Raw genomic sequence first — 18,824 nt, forward strand, 5'->3', positions numbered from 1 at the left:
GAAGGAATGTCAGACTTTGTGTGGTGCCGAGAACCATAAGGATATGCATGTATCCGATCTCGAGAGGTGGCTCCATGCTGACCAAGGAACGAAGGCAAGAAAAAGAAAAGGAAGAAGATGTAGAGGATCCCGAAGATCCAAGATTTCCACCAGAAAGGTAACCTGCAGTAAAGAACAGTAGACAGAGTGAACTGGAGAACCGGAAACTCAACCTCGGGAGAGAAGCCACTAGCTCCGTGCATCCATGTTGGAAGGAATACGAAGGCCTCGTCACTAAGTCATGGCTGAACCTCCGAGGTCCCAATCTAGGTGGTACCTGAAGATCTTGGGTATCAGTAGAAAAGATGACTGGTTGAAGATAGCCACCCCAAGAAAGTAGAGGATGGGTGAAGAACTTCATGTGGAGTAGGTTCCCCCTCTGAGGTGGGAGGTGGAGGGGCTTCCGCTGAAGTCGAAGAAGTAGATGCCCCCACTGAGAGCAAAGAAATAACATCCCCCTCTGAAGTAGATAGGGAATCCCAAAACTCCATGGATCACGGACTCTGAAATGTCTGTTGACGAAGGAAGTGCTACCGGTTGTGCTGAAGAAGGTATTTGGGGTGCCGAAGAGCTCCCAGAGGTAGCCTCTTGAACCTGAGTAGTCGAGGGTGGGGAAGGATGGAGCTCAGAATGAGCAAGAGGTGAGCAACAATCGTTGTCTCTCAGTGGAGCGAACTGGGTAGCCGAAGTAGAGGAAGGAGTCGAGCAGCCACTGTCTCTCGAAGGAGCAGACTAACAAGGAGACAGTATCAAACAACCACTCTCTCTCGATGGAGTGGACTACAGATCCGTAGGTCGTGAAAGCCACTGTACCAGAAAATAAGTGGGAGAAGATTGCCGCTGGCATTGCGACGATCTCCGGGAGATCATGGCGCCAATCGATCCTCCATATGCTCGAAAGGACTTAGTGCGCATCGGATGCGTCTTATTGCCTTAAGCATAGTACTCTGATAGCCGATGTAGAACATTCTCTGTGGCCCAGACAGGAGAGGTGGCACAAGGAGTGCCTGGTGGAAGATGCATATACTCTGGGAGGGGTGGGGAGCAAAGATCGAAGTCGGCAAGCATCGGTGGTGTGTCCGATGATGCCACAGTAGGAGCACCCAGTAGTCTGGTCATCTATTGGTAAAAAAGCCATGGATACCAATATGCCTTGCTGAAGAAAGAAGAGGTCAGCCACCATGAACCACGAACCGCAATGTCCACCTCAAGGGGTGTGAGAGCAGTGTAAAGTATGAACCGCAATGTCCACCTCAAGGGCCTCAAGGGGTGAGGGAGTAGTGGAAGGGTTGGAAGTAAGCTGCCAGTGGGAGGAGGATGTGACCAGCAGTAAGAGGTTGCAAGCAGCAGAAAAACGCAAATAAAGAGAGAGAAAGACTAAAAACGCAAGCAACAGGTAAGAGAGACGAAAAACGTAGGCTCCAGCCTGTAAGAGAGAGAAAGACTAAAAACGCAGGCAAGACAGCTTGTAGGAGAGAGAAAGACTAAAAATGAAATAGCAAGAGAGAGAAAGACTAAAAACGCAGGCAGGACAGCCTGCAAAAGAGAGAAAAACCAAAACCGCAGGCAACAGGACTATGATGACGTGGCACGTTGTACGGCAGCAGGTCTACACAGGAACAGCAGTCGCCTGGCTGGAATCAACTCCAAACTGCGTGAAGAGGACTGAAAATCAGGCACCAACTGATGGAGACAGCAATGGATAGCTTCGGCTGAGATGTCCTCCGCAAACGGGGTGTGGGCAGCAAGCTGAAACACCTGAAATCTGCAAAAAAAAAGAATTTGATGCAACGGAAGAAGAAGAGAATTGGATGCCGAACCCGTTGTCGATCTTTACCTTCACTGGAGTGGAGGATCTTTGCCACTGTTTGAGCAGATCCAGCTCTGATACCATGTCAAAAGATGACATACCAACGAGACAGTAGGTTTGGCGGGGAGGAACATGGAGTGAACTCGGCAAACATGGAGAAGAGAAGAGAAGAGAGAAGAAACTCAAATGAATGGAATGATCAAGTTCCGAATCATGGAGTGAATGTGATACAAGGAAACAAGGGTGCCGTAGCACAAGGAAGATGATGAAGATAGCCACGAACCACGAGCTGCAATGTCCTCCTGAAGGGGTGTGAGGGTAGTGGAGAGGCTGGAGAGAAGAGGTGACGGACTGAATCAATCAGTCGTAAGGAATGAATGAGAGAGTGGCCGATAAATAGGCACAGTCAGTCTAGGATGGCACCCCTTTTTAGGGCTGCAAACCCTAAACACAAAACGCACAAACGCAAACTGCGGGTGAAGGGTAAAAGGTAAAGGGTTTCTCAACAAAAGGTCCTTAAGCAGTTTTATATGCAAGATATTAAGCCTATTGGTTATCATTTACCTTCTCATGTGAAGATTAATCAGGCCGATTGTCCATAAAAAATTGGGCTATTGGAGCAAAGATAGGTGCATCAAACTAAGCAGGGTGTCCTAAGCATTGAAGGTTGATTGCATGCTATTTCTTATTTGTATGTGCTACATGTTCATTACACTTTGTTTAATGGTTGTTGACTTCTAATCTATCGTGTTTTAACATAACATATTGTGGTAAAGTATCTCTACTATTAGTTTTGTTAACATTTGTAGTGTTGGTAATATAATATCTTATTACCTGTATAGTATTATAGTAGGTCTTTATTCTAATGCCACCTCGATAGTGTTGGTCAATTGTAGTGCCTTGCCCACAAAGAGAGAGAGAGATAGCAATGGATAGTTTGATGTATGCCATAATAGCCACTTATCCTGACATAGCATTTACAATGGGAGTTGTGGCACGCTATATGGCTACACCTAGCAGACGGTATTGGGATGCCATCGAGGATATCAGAAATGCCTGAAGGACACAACAGCTATGTACATCTAAGAATCGTGGGATACATTGACTCTAATTATGCAAGACATATAGACAGTAGAAAGTCCACCTCTGGCTATGTCTTCACCTTTGCTGGAGATGTTTCTTGGATGCAAAAACGCACGGCCCTATCTATTACAAACGTAGAGTATGTTACAGTCACTGAGGCTTGAAAATAGACTCTCTGGTTAGGCCGACGGACCTTGGCAGTTCTGATGAGGTCCCTACATGGCATTTAGATTCTATGAGTGCTATTCAGTTGACCAAGAATTCAGTCTTCCATGCGAAGACAAGGTGCATTACCATTTTATTAGAGAGGTCATGGAGGACAAGTCCATTGAGCTTGTCAAAATCTCAATTGACCGAAATCCCACAAATCTACTTACTAAAAATCTCTCAACGGAGCGTTTTTTGTTCCTTAGAAAGTTGATGAGTGTTGGATGAGATGACATCTTTCCTCATCCTATTGTACTTATGTACATTTGTACTCACTTTTTTCTTATTCTCTCCTCACTAAGGACACATTCGCCTTTAAGTGGGAGGTTGTCGGAGGTAAAGGTGCCTATGCCTAGCGGCCCATGTTTTAGTTACACTGACCATACCCGCACTATGTATCAATTACCAGCACACATGTACACTACAGATGGCAGGCACCCATCACTGTCACTTCATTCTTTATTCTTTCAGTGACATTTGAATAAAGGGAATGCGGGTCACACATTGTGACGGTTGGAGTTCCCAAATATTATCTCTCTCTCTCTCTTTTTTTTTTCGTAAAAGGTAATTGTATTAATTACGAAAAAAATACAAGATTACTTGATTACAAGATACATGACGACAATGCAAGTCATCATGCGACGAGGTGCTAAGTACTACAAGTTACAATTTCATGGCAAGGATGCGGAGGAAATTGCCATATGCCAAGGACGGAAGTCCTCCGTAGAGAGCAAATCAGAACGATGGAGAAGAGCTAACTGCCAATACAAGAGGCCCTTAAGCCTCACAATATGTCGCTGAACATTATGGGCTGAGTCAAACAGAAAAGCATTCCGAATGGTCCAGTTATGCCAACAGCCCCAGTATCGAAGAAAGTGATACATGAGCTTCATGTGTGGCTGTGCGGGAGAAGGGTATTTGGGCTCGCCCAAAACCCAATCAAAGGGGCGCAGTGTGATACCAACCACCCCTCGCCAAACGGCCGACAAAAATAACCAGACCTTCTTAGCGACGGGGCAGGAAATAAATCGGTGGCGAGCGGTTTCCATAGTAGTGGTGCAAAAGAAACAGGTGCCATTGGAGATTCGTCGCTTGGAAAGAGCCGAAGCAAGCGGAAGACCCCCAATGATCACTCTCCAAAGAAAGACTTTATATTTAAAGGGTGTCTTGTTGACCCAGCCCTCCATCACAGTGACCCTCCACCAGGAGCGGGATTTACGCAATCCCCATAAAGCATTCGCTTTAGTAACTAGCCATTGATTATCTTTAATCAGGAGATGATACACTTGATTAGCAGAAGCTTTGCTCAAAGGCAGCCGGCCTTGTAGGTCCCAATCCTGCCAGGGATGATCCAAAGCAAGAGCAGGAAAGGGTTGTCTGTTCTGGAGCACCGTCACGAGCTGTTCCCATAAAGGCCTATATCCACAAGGGATCCGGAAAATCCTCCTAGCAGTACGAAAGGAGATAAGCACATTGCGACTGGCAAGGGTGGCATCCGCAACTGAAGACAAGCCCAACCGTGCCATCCGGTTGAATTGTGGTCTAAGCTCATGTTTACCTTCCCACGAAAGTAGACGCGAGACTGCCAGTAATTCCAATTGAAAAGAGTTAGTAGCCAGGCGATCCTCCGTTGGGTGCCACTGAGCCTTTCGAAGGACGTGTTTCCAGGAACACACCAAATGAGTAAGCAGCGATGAAGAAGAACTGGAAAACCGCGAATCCGCATTAAGAACGTGCCACCAAGAACTCCGGAGTCAGGTATTGCCATGCCGAAGCCCATGACCCTCAAGGAAAGAACGGGCGATAGCGACCCACGGATGATGATCATCCGAGCACATGGCGCGGAAAAGGGACCAACGGAGTGCCTGCATGTGGGTGTGGGCATCTAAAATAGCTCCGCCACCCATGCTTTTGGGGGTGCACGCATGCGACCACGAGATCCAGGAAATACCTGCCTTCAATGAGTCCTTCTTCCAGAGCGTGAAGCGAATAGACTGAGTGAGAGCATTCAGAGTCGTAGGAGTCCAGGGCAACAATGGCAAGAAATATGTGATCATTGGCAACATAATTATCTGGGCTACTTTGAGGCGGACATGAAAAGGCCAGGCCTGAGACTTCCAGTACATAAACTTGGCCATCATCTTCTGAGAAATCCACTGCAGAAACTGCTTTGGGGGAACATCAACCCCCAATGGGTATCCAAGATGCCTGACAATGGAACCTCGAGGAACAACCAGACCTTGCCAGTCCAAGGACTGCAAGTCCGACTCCGTGCAGCTTAGAATGGCTGATTTGAGTGGATTGATACGAAGGCCTGACGCCTGGCCAAAGAGACCCCAAACATCCAATGCTTTTCGAAGGTTATCCTTGTCCGCACGCAAAACCATAAAAGTATCATCCGCCAGGGATTGGCTAATGAAATGTTGCCCTGTAGGAAGCGACAGTCCGGCCAGCTGGGAAGAGGCGGCCATATGTGATAACATGGAAAGAACTGGATGTGTCGCAAGGGCAAAGAATAAAGGGCTCAAAGGGCACCCCTGTCTGACAGAACGGGCAAGGACAAATGGCTCAGTAACACCTCCGTTCAGCATGACTCGCGAAGACGCCGCAGCACTAATGGTGTAGATCAGACGAGACATCCGAGCACCAAAGCCCATAGCAGACATAAGGTCAGCAACAAAAGACCAGTCCAGATAGTCAAAAGCCTTTTCCAGGTCCAGTTGAATCAACACCACCTCCTGATTAGAATGCCGGGCATAATCAATGGCCAATTGGGCATTCAAAACATTGTGTAGAATATTTCGGCCCTTAATGAAACCGTACTGGAGAGGGTGCACAAGGGCAGGGAGATGCTTATGGAGCCGATTCGCCATTACTTTGGAAAAGATTTTGTACATGGAACCCATCAGAGAAATGGGGCGCCAGTGTGTCAACTTAGATGGCGAAGGAACTTTTGGAAGTAGTTTAATAAGTCCTTGTTTCCATGAGGGAGGCATGATCCCCGTTTCCCACACCTGCTGAAACAGAGCCTGCAATGGTTTCGCCAGTTGGGTAGCGAAAGCTTCAAAGAACTCATTGGTGAGACCATCCCAACCCGGACTTTTATCTTTAGGCAAGTGTAACAAGACATCCATAACCTCTGCTTCACCAATATCTGACTCCAGAGTAGCTTGCATGTCCTGGGGTAACTGATTGCGGACCAGGTCATAAAAGACCGAACGGGCCTGAGTAATTTGGGCTGAAGGAGGAGAAGCGGAACCGAGAAGGTCACGGAAATAATTCCTGCACATATGCACAATAGTCTGTGGATCCAGGATAAGGTGGCCTTGTGCATCCTCGAGTCTGGTCAAATTCTCTCGAGCAGGAGAGGCATGGAGGGCTCGAAAGAACTTGTGGGTCTGACATGCACTATCTTGAAAAGTCTCTGTTAGATGTTGCAATTTGGCCTGCTGATACGATTTTAACTGGAATTCTTTAACAAGATCGGCCACCCGCAGGGCCAATGCAAGCAGAAATGCATCATCCGGAGCGTCCATCAGCAGAGAGCGAACCAAAAGCAGCAGGTCCTCCGCTGCCTGTCGACGGCGCCGACAAAGAGAGGCATGATAGATCCCATATTGCCGAGCAACCCGCTGCACATTAGAGAGCAATCGGTCAAATGAGGCAGTGCCCTGAGAGGAAAAGTCCAAGGAGAATCTGTCAAGCATTAGCTGCATATAGCCCTGAAAAATTGTATGCTTTAAGTAGGAGGAGTTGAAACGCAAAGGGAGTCTCTCCAGAAATTGCTTGAAGGGGGCAATGGGTTGTGCAAGCAACTCGAACTGCAGAGGGAAATGGTCCGACAAGACATATTGCTGCAATACTTTTATTTCGAGCATCTCAGGCAGAAAATCATCATTCTGCATGATATATATGCGGTCCAACCGCGACCATGTTGTGGCATACTGGGCCGAATGGAAAGTAAAGCCTGGAGAAGACGGGTGTAGCCAGGACCAAAGATCTTGCTTAAGAACAGAAAGAGCCAAGTCGTGCCACATACGACTTTCCGGCGCATCCATGACCGAGTGCTCCGATGTAGACTGGGAAGAATCAACACACACATTGAAATCCCCCATGAAGAAGCCGCGTCTGCCAAGTGACAAGGAAGTCTGCAAAGTCTGCCAAAGCTCCCGGCGAGCTAACGAATCATTCGGAGCATAGAGGCCAAGTAACCATAGGATTTCCCCTTCGAATAAGATTTCGACCACCAAAAAGCGGCCATGAACATCATTTTTAATAAGAACCGGCTGATATTTGGCATGTACAATCATGAGCACACCCGAATAATGCATGGCCTGTGTTCCTACATAGAACAAACGAAAGCCATGGCAATCCACAACTTTACCGGCGTCAGTGTGACTCTTGTGCTCAACCGCACACAGGACATCCCACTGATTCTCATACAATGCAGTCCACATGGCATGTTGCTTGTGGCGAGAACAAATTCCTCGCACATTCCACGTGGCTATTTTCATGTGTATACAAAACACAATCAGGTACGAGGCACAGCTTGCCTCGATTTGACTTTGTCGGCGAGAATGTCCAGGACTCCCTCATCCAAGAAATCTGCCAACACCGCAAAAGAGTTCTGAGGACCAGATTTGGAAGTTGAGGGCATATCGGCTTGCTTGGGGTTGGAACGTGGGTAACGACTGTCCCACGGAGTAATGACGTTGCCTCTGGTATCAAAAGCCAGCTGTGCAGGTGGACCCTTGAGACGATCCGAATACATTTTCCTGGCGGGCTGGTGGCGGGGAGCTGAAGAAACCATAGCAGGAGCAGAGCGCTCTGACGACATCATTTCCTTCCTGCGCATATATGTTCGCATGGAATCGTGTGAGGTAGAAGGCCCAGTACTCTCCATGCCAGCACCAATCCTATTGCCTTTTTTGGCGCGTACTTCAACCCAATCAGTAGCACGGGAATCCAGACCCGAAACCTGTTGTTTACCTTTGGCCAAAACATGGGGCGGGTGGGTAGGATCCAACGGCGGGGCATCACACACCATATCTTCCATGGGCGGAGCAACATGAGCTGTATCTGAAACGTGTTGTTGCTCGGGGCATTCAGCCATAAAGTGCCCCAACTGTCCACAGGAAAAGCAATGGCCAGCAAAATTGCCCCATTTCAAACGAAAGTGTAACAGATGCATGCCGGAGCAATTGAGGCGTAACCATGCAAGCCGTTTCCGTGCAGTATCCCATAACATGCACAAGCGGTTGCGATTCACAGCCCTGAGACTGGGAGGGACCAGAACCGTGCCCACAGCGGCCATAGCATCCTTTAATAGCGGCCAATAAACAGCCGGACAATTTTCCACTTCTACCCACACAGGGCATTCACGTTGCAGGAGGCGCTGGAAATCTGCCATCGGGCGCCATGGAACCACATGAACCAACCGACGATCAAAAAACAAAGGCAGTTTAGACAGAAGAGCAGCACGGTGCGTCTCTGTTTTCAAGAGGACCTCGAAAAAACCCCGGGATCCAACAAAAATCTCTTCAACACATTCCCCTTGTAGCAGACTCTGCAGCCATTGGCGAATACGGGAAAGCAGCGGAATGCGACCGGTGAAGAAGAGTATCACCGCGCGATCATAAAATACCGAAAAGGAGCGTAGGACAGTTTTTGGCTCGACGGTAGCTTCTAGAACATCGTCTGGAGCAGAGGCAGAGAAAGCTTCCTGGTTGTGTTGAACATATTCACCAAGCAGAGTGTTGGCAAATTCCAACAGATGCTCCCAGTCCACCTCCTGAGAGTCCACCGGATCCGAAGCAACCTGCGCATAGGAACGATCGGGAGTAACGCCTATCTCTTCCGGGGTGTGCTTGGTACGTTTGCCCGCAGGCTGGATGTCAGGACCCGGGGGCAATTCTTCAGTGCACGGAACCATATCCTCAGGTTCCTCAGCATCAGAGTCCGGGCCAAGTGCTGCCACCGTTTGGTCTAGGAAATCCAGATCCAAACCAGCCATCGTGTATGACGAACTGATCTCACAGGACTGACCGACACTCTCTCTCTCTCTCTCTCTCTCTCTCTCTCTTTCTATGTACAGAGCAGAGGGCACGCGATTCCGGACGCTGCCTCTCTGACGAAGGTCAGGTTTAGGGTTTTCACAGGAGCTGGGAAACAGGGCGTCTGGACAGCTCCGGGAGCAGGCGCGACAGTCAGCAACAGACGTCGACTTGTAAAGGGGCTGAAATCTGGCAAGGCGCACCTCTGCAGGATGTGCGGGCGAAGCTGGGGCAAGGGGGGGCACTCTGGCGAGGTGTGGCCTTCTAGCAACAGCGGCGGGGCCTGCAGGCAACGGCGGCAGGACCTACAGGCGACGGGACCTGCAGGCGGGACTACGGGGCCTGCTGCGGGACGACGGGACCTGCGGCGGGACCTGCAAGCGAGGGCGACGGGGCCTGCAGGCGAGGGCGGCGGGGCCTGCGACAGGCGTAGCAACGGCAGGAACCTCTCTGTCGGCGAACGGGCGCAGGGCAGGGCAGGGCGAACGGGCAGGGCAGGGCGAACGGGCGAACAGGCGCAGGGCGGACGACGAAACGCGACGGTCAGACGACCGTCAGTAGCGCGACCAACTCAGGCGACGCCATCGCGAGCTCCGTTCCGTGCGCCGACTCCTCCTCTCTCTCTCTCTTTTTTTTTTCTTTTTTTTTTCGTAAAGGGTAATTGTATTAATTACGAAAAAAATACAAGATTACTGGATTACAAGATACATGACGACAATACAAGTCATCATGTGAAGAGGTGCTAAGTACTACAAGTTACAATTTCATGGCAAGGATGCGGCGGAAATTGCCATATGCCAAGGACGAAAATCCTCTGTAGAGAGCAAATCAGAACGATGGAGAAGATCTAACTGCCAATACAAGAGGCCCTTAAGCCTCACAATATGCCGCTGAACATTATGGGCGGAGTCAAACAGAAAAGCATTCCGAATCGTCCAGTTATGCCAACAGCCCCAGTAGCGAAGAAAGTGATACATGAGCTTCATATGTGGCTGTGCGGGAGTAGGGTATTTGGGCCGGCCCAAAACCCAATCAAAGGGGCGCAGTGTGATGCCAACCACCCCTCGCCAAACGGCCGACAAAAGTAACCAGACTTTCTTAGCGACGGGGCAGGAAATAAATCGGTGGCGGGCGGATTCCATAGCAGTGGTGCAAAAGAAACAGGTGCCATTGGAGATTCGGCGCTTGGAAAGAGCCGAAGCAAGCGGAAGACCCCCAATTATCACTCGCCAAAGAAAGACTTTGTATTTAAAGGGTGTCTTGTTGACCCAGCCCTCCATCATAGTGACCCTCCACCACGAGCGGGATTTACGCAATCCCCATAAAGCATTCGCTTTAGTAACTAGCCATTGATTATCTTTAATCAGGAGATGATATACTTGATTAGCAGAAGCTTTGCTCAAAGGCAGCCGGCCTTGTAGGTCCCAATCTTGCCAGGGATGATCCAAAGCAAGAGCAGGAAAGGGTTGTCTGCTCTGGAGCACCGTCACGAGCTGTTCCCATAAAGGCCTATATCCACGAGGGATCCGGAAAATCCTCCTAGCAGTACGAAATGAGATAAGCACATTGCGCCTGGCAAGGGTGGCATCCGCAACTGAAGACAAGCCCAAACGTGCCATCCGGTTGAATTGCGGTCTAAGCTCGTGTTTACCTTCCCACGAAAGTAGACGTGAGACCGCCAGTAATTCCAATTGAAAAGAGTTAGTAGCCAGACGATCCTCCGTTGGGTGCCACTGAGCCTTTCGAAGGACGTGTTTCCAGGAACACACCAAATGAGTAAGCAGCGATGAAGAAGAACTGGAAAACCGTGAGTCCGCGTTAAGAACGTGCCACCAAGAACATCGGAGTCGGGTATTGCCATGCCGAAGCCCATGACCCTCGAGGAAAGAACGGGCAATAGCGACCCATGGATGATGATCATCCGAGCACATGGCGCGGAAAAGGGACCAACGGAGTGCCTGCATGTGAGTTTGGGCATCTAAAATAGCTCCGCCACCCATGCTTTTGGGGGTGCACGCATGTGACCACGAGATCCAGGAAATGCCTGCATGCAATGAGTCCTTCTTCCAGAGCATGAAGCGAATAGACTGAGTGAGAGCATTCAGAGTCGTAGGAGTCCAGGGCAACAATGGCAAGAAATATGTGATCATTGGCAACATAATTATCTGTGCTACTTTGAGGCGAACATGAAAAGGCCAGGCCTGAGACTTCCAGTACATAAACTTGGCCACCATCTTCTGAGAAATCCACTGCAGAAGCTGCTTTGGGGGAATATCAACACCCAATGGGTATCCAAGATGCCTGACAATGGAACCTCGAGGAACAACCAGACCCTGCCAGTCCAAGGACTGCAAATCCGACTCCGTGCAGCTTAGAATGGCTGATTTGAGCGGATTGATACGAAGGCCTGACGCCTGGCCAAAGAGACCCCAAACATCCAATGCTTTTCGAAGGTTATCCTTGTCCGCACGCAAAATCATAAAAGTATCATCCGCCAGGGATTGGCTAATGAAATGGTGTCCTGTAGGAAGCGACAGTCCGGCCAACTGGGAAAAGGCGGCCATATGTGATAACATGGAAAGAACTGGATGTGTCGCAAGGGCAAAGAATAAAGGGCTCAAAGGACACCCCTGTCTGACAGAACGGGCAAGGACAAATTGCTCAGTAACACCTCCATTCAGCATGACTCGCGAAGACGCCGCAGCACTAATGGTGTAGATCAAACGAGACATCCGAGCACCAAAGCCCATAGCGGACATAAGGTCAGCAACAAACGACCAGTCCAGATAGTCAAAAGCCTTTTCCAGGTCCAGTTGAATCAACACCACCTCCTGATTAGAGTGCCGGGCATAATCAATGGCCAATTGGGCATTCAAAACATTGTGTAAGATATTTCGGCCCTTGATGAAACCGTACTGAAGAGGGTGTACAAGGGCAGGGAGATGCTTATGGAGCCGATTCGCCATTACTTTGGAAAAGATTTTGTACATGGAACCCATCAAAGAAATGGGGCGCCAGTGTGTCAACTTAGATGGCGAAGGAACTTTTGGAAGCAGTTTAATAAGTCCTTGTTTCCATGAGGGAGGCATGATCCCTGTTTCCCATACCTGCTGAAACAGGGCCCGCAAAGGTTTTGCCAGTTGGGTAGCAAAAGCTTCAAAGAACTCATTGGTGAGACCATCCCAACCGGGACTTTTATCTTTGGGCAAGTGTAACAAGACATCCATAACCTCTGCTTCCCCAATATCTGACTCCAGAGTAGCTTGCATGTCCTGCGGTAGCTGATTGCGGACCAGGTCATAGAAGACCGAACGGGCCTGAGTGATTTGGGCTGAAGGAAGAGAAGCGGAACCGAGAAGGTCACGAAAATAATTGCTGCACATATGCACAATAGTCTGTGGATCCAGGATAAGGTGGCCTTGTGCATCCTCGAGTCTGGCCAAATTCTCTCGCGCAGGAGAGGCATGGAGAGCTCGAAAGAACTTATGGGTCTGACATGCACCATCTTGCAAAGTCTCTGTTAGATGTTGCAATTTGGCGTGCTGATATGATTTTAATTGGAATTCTTTCAGAAGATCGGCCACCCGCAGGGCCAGTGTAAGCAAAAATGCATCATCCGGAGTGTCCATCAGCAAGGAGCGAACCAAAAGCAGCAGGTCCTCTGCTGCCTGTCTACGGCGCCGACAAAGAGAGGCATGATAGATCCCATATTGCCGAGCAACCCGCTGCACATTAGAGAGCAATCGGTCAAATGACGCAGTGCCCTGAGAGGAAAAGTCCAAGGAGAATCTGTCAAGCAATTGCTGCATATAGCCCTGAAAAATTGTATGCTTTAAGTAAGAGGAGTTGAAACGCAAAGGGAGTCTCTCCAGAAATTGCTTGAAGGGGGCAATGGGTTGTGCAAGCAACTCGAACTGCAGAGGGAAATGATCCGACAAGACATATTGCGGCAACACTTTTATTTCGAGCATCTCAGGCAGAAAATCATCATTATGCATGATATATATGCGGTCCAACCGCGACCATGTTGTGGCATACTGGGCCGAATGGAAAGTAAAGCCTGGAGAAGACGGGTGTAGCCAGGACCAAAGATCTTGCTTAAGAACAGCAAGAGCCAAGTCGTGCCACATACGACTTTCCGGTGCATCCATGACCGAGTGCTCCGATGTAGACTGGGAAGAATCCACACACATATTGAAATCCCCCATGAAGAAGCCGCGTCTGCCAAGTGACAAGGAGGTCTGCAAAGTCTGCCAAAGCTCCCGGCGAGATAGCGAATCATTCGGAGCATAGAGGCCAAGTAACCATAGGATTTCCCCTTCGAATAAAATTTCAATCACCAAAAAGCGGCCATGAACATCATTTTTAATAAGAACAGGCTGATATTTGGCATGGACAATCATGAGCACACCCGAATAATGCATGGCCTGTGTTCCTGCATAGAACAAACGAAAGCCATGGCAATCCACCACTTTACCGGCGTCACTGTGACTCTTGTGCTCAACAGCACACAGGACATCCCACTGATTCTCATACAATGCAGTCCACATGGCATGTTGCTTGTGACGAGAACAAATTCCTCGCACGTTCCACGTGGCTATTTTCATGTGTATACAAAACACACTTAGGTACGAGGCACAGCTTGCCTCGATTTGACTTTGTCGGCGAGAATGTCGAGGACTCCCTCGTCCAAGAAATCTGCCAACACCGCAAAAGAGTTCTGAGGGCCAGATTTGGAAGTTGACGGCATATCCGCTTGCTTGGGGTTGGAACGTGGGTAACGACGGTCCCACGGAGTAACGACGTTGCCTCTGGTATCAAAAGCCAGCTGTGCAGGTGGACCCTTGAGACGATCTGAATACATTTTTCTGGCGGGCTGATGACGGGGAACTGAAGAAACCATAGCAGGAGCAGAACGCTCGGACGACATCATTTCCTTCCTGCGCATATATGTTCGCATGGAATCGTGTGAAGTAGTAGGCCCAGCACTGTCCATGCCTGCACCAATCCTGTTGCCTTTTTTGGCACGGACTTCAACCCAATCAGTAGCACGGGAATCCTGTCCCGAAACCTGTTGTTTACCTTTGGCCAGAACTTGGGGCGGGTGGGTAGGATCCAGCGACTGGGCATCGCACACCATATCTTCCATGGGCGGAGCAACATGAGCTGCATCCGAAACGTGTTGTTGCTCGGGGCATTCAGCCATAAAGTGCCCCAACTGTCCACAGGAAAAACAATGGCCAGCAAAATTGCCCCATTTCAAACGAAAGTGTAACGGATGCATTCCAGAGCAATTGAGGCGTAACCATGCAGGCCGTTTCCGTGCGGTATCCCATAACATGCACAAGCGGTTGCGATTCACCGCCCTGAGACTGGGAGGGACCAGAACCGTGCCCACAGCGGCCATAGCGTCCTTTAATAGCGGCCAATAAACAGCCGGAAAATTTTCCACTTCTACCCACACAGGGCATTCACGTTGCAGGAGGCGCTGGAAGTCTGCCATCGGGCGCCATGGAAGCACATGTACCAGCCGACGATCAAAAAACAAAGGCAGTTTAGACAGAAGCGCAGCACGGTGCATCTCTGTTTTCAAAAGGACCTCAAAGAAACCCCGGGATCCAACAAAAATCTCTTCAACACATTCCCCTTGTAGCAGACTCTGCAGCCATTGGCGAATACGGGAAAGCAGCGGGATGCGACCAGTGAAGAAGAGTATCATCGCGCGATCATAAAATACCGAAAAGGAGCGTAGGACAGTTTTTGGCTCGACGGTAGCTTCCAGAACATCGTCTGGAGCAGAGGCAGAGAAGGCTTCCTGGTTATGTTGAACATATTCACCAAGCAGAGTGTTGGCAAATTCCAACAGATGCTCCCAGTCCACCTCCTGAGAGTCCACCGGATCCGAAGCGACCTGCGCATAGGAACGATCCGGAGAAACGCCTATCTCTTCCGGGGTGTGCTTGGTACGTTTGCCCGCAGGCTGGATGTCAGGACCAGGGGGCAATTCTTCAGTACACGGAACCATATCCTCGGGTTCCTCAGCATCCGAGTCCGGGCCAAGTGCTGCCACCGTTTGATCTAGGAAATCCAGATCCAAACCAGCCATCGTGTATGACGAACTGATCTCACAGAAGGCCTGACCGGCACTCTCTCTCTCGCTGTCTCTTGCTGAGTACAGAGCAGATGGCACGCGATCCCGGACGCTGCCTAACTGACGAAGGTCAGGTTTAGGGTTTTCACAGGCGCTGGGCGCCTGGCGTCAAGGGTAGGCTACTGTGGATAGGGCGGCAGAACTGAGGATGGCGGGATGATCGAGGGCGCAAGGCAGAGGCGTCGCCAGCAGAAGCCCTAAACGTAGAGGGCAGACGAGCAAGGCGCTGGTGCAGAGCCCGCCACTCAGGCGGGCGACAGCAGGGCGGGGACCGCTGACGAAGGGCCGGCCAGCAGCGGGGCGGGGGACTTAGTCACGTCCGACGGGGCGTGAGAGACACGCGACTGGGCGCCAGGGAGCTGCGGCCGACGGATCGTCAGGGGCGGGCGACGGATCGTCAGGGAGAGGCCTGCGGGCGGTGGGCAACGGACGACGACGCGAACGAAGGCCCTCCTCTCTCTCTCTCTCTCTCTCTCGGGTTAGAGCGAGCTCTCTCCTCTCTCTCTCTCTCTCTCTCTCTTGCTCCTTGCACCATAGCTCTTGCTTCCACTTCAAGGCTCACTCCCTTCAGATGACGCAACAGTTTGAGCTCTTATCAATTGGCACAAATCTTTTAAGTCTTCGGTTTGTCACACTCAAGAGCCAATTTGGAGGCCACATGAGAATACCACTTGGGTTCTGCACTTCAATGAGATACCTTGGTTGTCGTGTGGGCATCGATATCACCTTGGAGCAGCAGTTGCACGGCACCCTTACTCTTGAGCATAAGGTAGAAGCTATTGTATTGGATCATAGTGAGATTATCACTAGCGAGGAGCATGGTAGTAGCTAACCATGTTACACTTGCTGGAGGACACACTTATCTTGGGGATGTTCTCTTCACAAATAGCTTTTACAGTGGGGGAGTGGTTTGCCTTTCTTTAGCAGCTACCAGTCAAAATGCAGGCCTCTTGGCAATGAACTGAGAGTGGGCAGCTGTTGCAATCGATGTTGTGGATACTGGACAACAACCTTGAACCCAAAAACACAGCCTCCGAGGAAGGAAGATGTCTGGCAACCAGCAGCCAGATGATAATGAAGGATGTTGATGACAAAATGCAGATGCTGCAGCCTTCTAGAGGCAAAACGCAGCAGCTGGGAGTCACCTAAATGATGGCAACAGCAGGTAGTACCCCCTTACAAGCTGGCGGCAGCACAGGCAGCTGTGGCAGACTCACAGCAAAGGCAACTCCTCCTCCATGTTGGGCATCGGGCTGCCGTGGATGGACAGCCAATGATGAGGGTGATAAAAAAGATGGAGAGATGGCAGAATGAACTGGGGCACAAGGGATAAAGAGTGGTACCCACACCGAGTTCCTTTTATAGAACATGTTGGAGCCAAAAAAAGTCTGGAGTGTCATATAAAAAAGCAAAAATGCCTTTTTGGGGCTGTTTAATGAGCCAGAAAATCTAAAAGGAAATTTTTGATAGCTCAACTCCATGCACACTCTATCATTGGGCAAGGCTATCTAGCTGCTGCTGAGTCCTCCAAATATACTTCTCACCCAGCCAATCAGTAGGCAAAAGTTAGGGACATTGGTGAAACCACTTAGTTAAAATTCTGAAGGGGCTTTAGTGATACCTTGGAGTCCATTCTTGAAGGCTTCATTATTGGACTTGGAAAATGTCCTCTGCAGTACACCTGTTTCTATGTCTACATAAACCCACACAAAGGGCTACTTGGTAGGGCCATTGAGCCTATCCAACCAATTCTTGAAGTTATTGGCACTAGATCAAAACGACTCCTGACACACCTACCACATCTCAGCCGCCTAGACCCACAGTGAACTGCTTTTATAATTTCCTAGTTCTAATTAGGATGCTAAAGAGAGTTAGGAATGTACCAAGCGAGATTGACTTGTATGTAAGAAATGAGAGAAAGATTAGCAGGCACGTGGGATGTCACTCTAGAAATCCATACCATTTTCGACAATCACAGTCAGGGGCTTGCACCAACGAGCGCGGTATCAAATAAAGAGACGGGACGACGACCCATGCACGGGCCGGCAAAATTTAAGATCACAAACAGTACACTTAAGATGGAGGAGAGGATAATGCTGTGCTTAGCTAAGCTCTGATAACAACTGTTGAAAACAACAGGCTTGTGAAACCTGGCAATTTAGAGAGAAGAAGAAGCCTACCGTTCCTGTTTATATATGTACACACTGTGTGACAGCGCGCATCAAACCAGATTTGATTGGGTTTTCAGACTCTGTTCCTGTGATGTGAATTTCTGCTTGATTGGTTGCTGCTTGATGGGTTGCTGCCGGCAAATAGCTGATGAATCGATGATGGGTCTTGTCGGATCGAGTCCCCCTGAAATATAAGTTTGAAAATATGATTTGGGCTCCGTCTCGTCTCCTTGAATTTTCGCCCGCTAGTGTTGAAGCGTTTCAATGCTGGCACGCCTTTTCTCCCAAAATACAACAAAATTTATATGATTGGCCTTGTTATGCGCGTATCGAAATACGAATAATTCGCTGATTGACAAGGTCCAAATGGCACAAAGAGAGTCACAAGTGGAATATGAAATTATTAATTTTATTTTACTATTATATTATTTTAGCTATAGGTTCGGAAAGCCTTGAATTTTTAGAAGGCTTCCGAACTTACCTCTTTTTTTAAACCTCTTTTTTTTAATCAAACCCTTTTCTCCTCCTCTTTTTCTCACGTGCAATATCTCATTTTTTCCTGAACTTCTCTTCTTTTTCAAATCTCCCTTTTTTAATCAAAACCTCTTTTTCTCACATGCAATATCTCATTTTCTCTTCCCCTTTCCTTTTTTCATTAAAGTCTTCTCTCTCCCTTCACCTCTTTTTTTTAAATTATAACCCCTTCCCCTCTCTCTCACTTATAATCTCTCTCTTTCTTTTTCCCATTCCTTTTTTTATTAAATTCTTCCCTTCTCCCCCCTCTCTCTCTCATATGTAAGGCTAGGTTCTCTCTCTCTCTCTCTCTCTCTCTCTCTCTCTCTCTCTCTCTCTCTCTCTCAATTAAATCAAATTTCTTTTTAAATCAAAAGTTTCTCTCTCTCTCTGCTCTCTCACGATTAGATTAAATTTTTTAATTTAAAATTTTCTTTAATTAAATATTTTAAAAGATTTTTTAATTTAAAGTTTTTTAACATAGTTTTTCATACATTTTGAGAATGAGATACAATAAAAAAGAAAGAGAGAGAGAGAGAAGAAGAAGAAGAAGAATGATAAAAAGAAGGGGGAGAAAGAGAAAAGAGAATAGTATTTTTTAATTAAAGATTTTTCTTCTACCTCTCCTCCCTCTCTCTCATGCGTAGGGCTTAGGTTTCTCTCTCTCTCTCTCTCTCTCTCTCTCTCTCTCTCTCTCTCTCTCTATATATATATATATTTATTTATTTATTTATTATTATTATTATTATTATTATTATTATTATAGCTATAGGTTCAGAAAGCCCCAAAACTCCAGA

General features: G+C 48.5%; 1 protein-coding gene across 2 annotated transcripts in view; it reads right to left on the reverse strand.

Moving 5' to 3' along the window:
• Window positions 1-17,790, reverse strand: part of LOC148014168 (transmembrane and coiled-coil domain-containing protein STS1-like) — a 190,678-nt gene extending 172,888 nt beyond the window's left edge. For both annotated transcript variants that reach the window (XM_087667413.1, XM_087667414.1), the window contains exon 1: window positions 17,524-17,790. The gene's annotated coding sequence lies outside the window, so the exon portion shown is untranslated. The remainder of the gene's footprint in view (window positions 1-17,523) is intronic.
• Window positions 17,791-18,824: the final 1,034 nt, after the last annotated feature.

This window comes from Lygodium microphyllum, chromosome 25, assembly GCF_053477565.2.
Source record: "Lygodium microphyllum isolate KBCC chromosome 25, Lygodium_microphyllum_v1.1.10, whole genome shotgun sequence".
Lineage (NCBI taxonomy): Eukaryota > Viridiplantae > Streptophyta > Polypodiopsida > Schizaeales > Lygodiaceae > Lygodium > Lygodium microphyllum.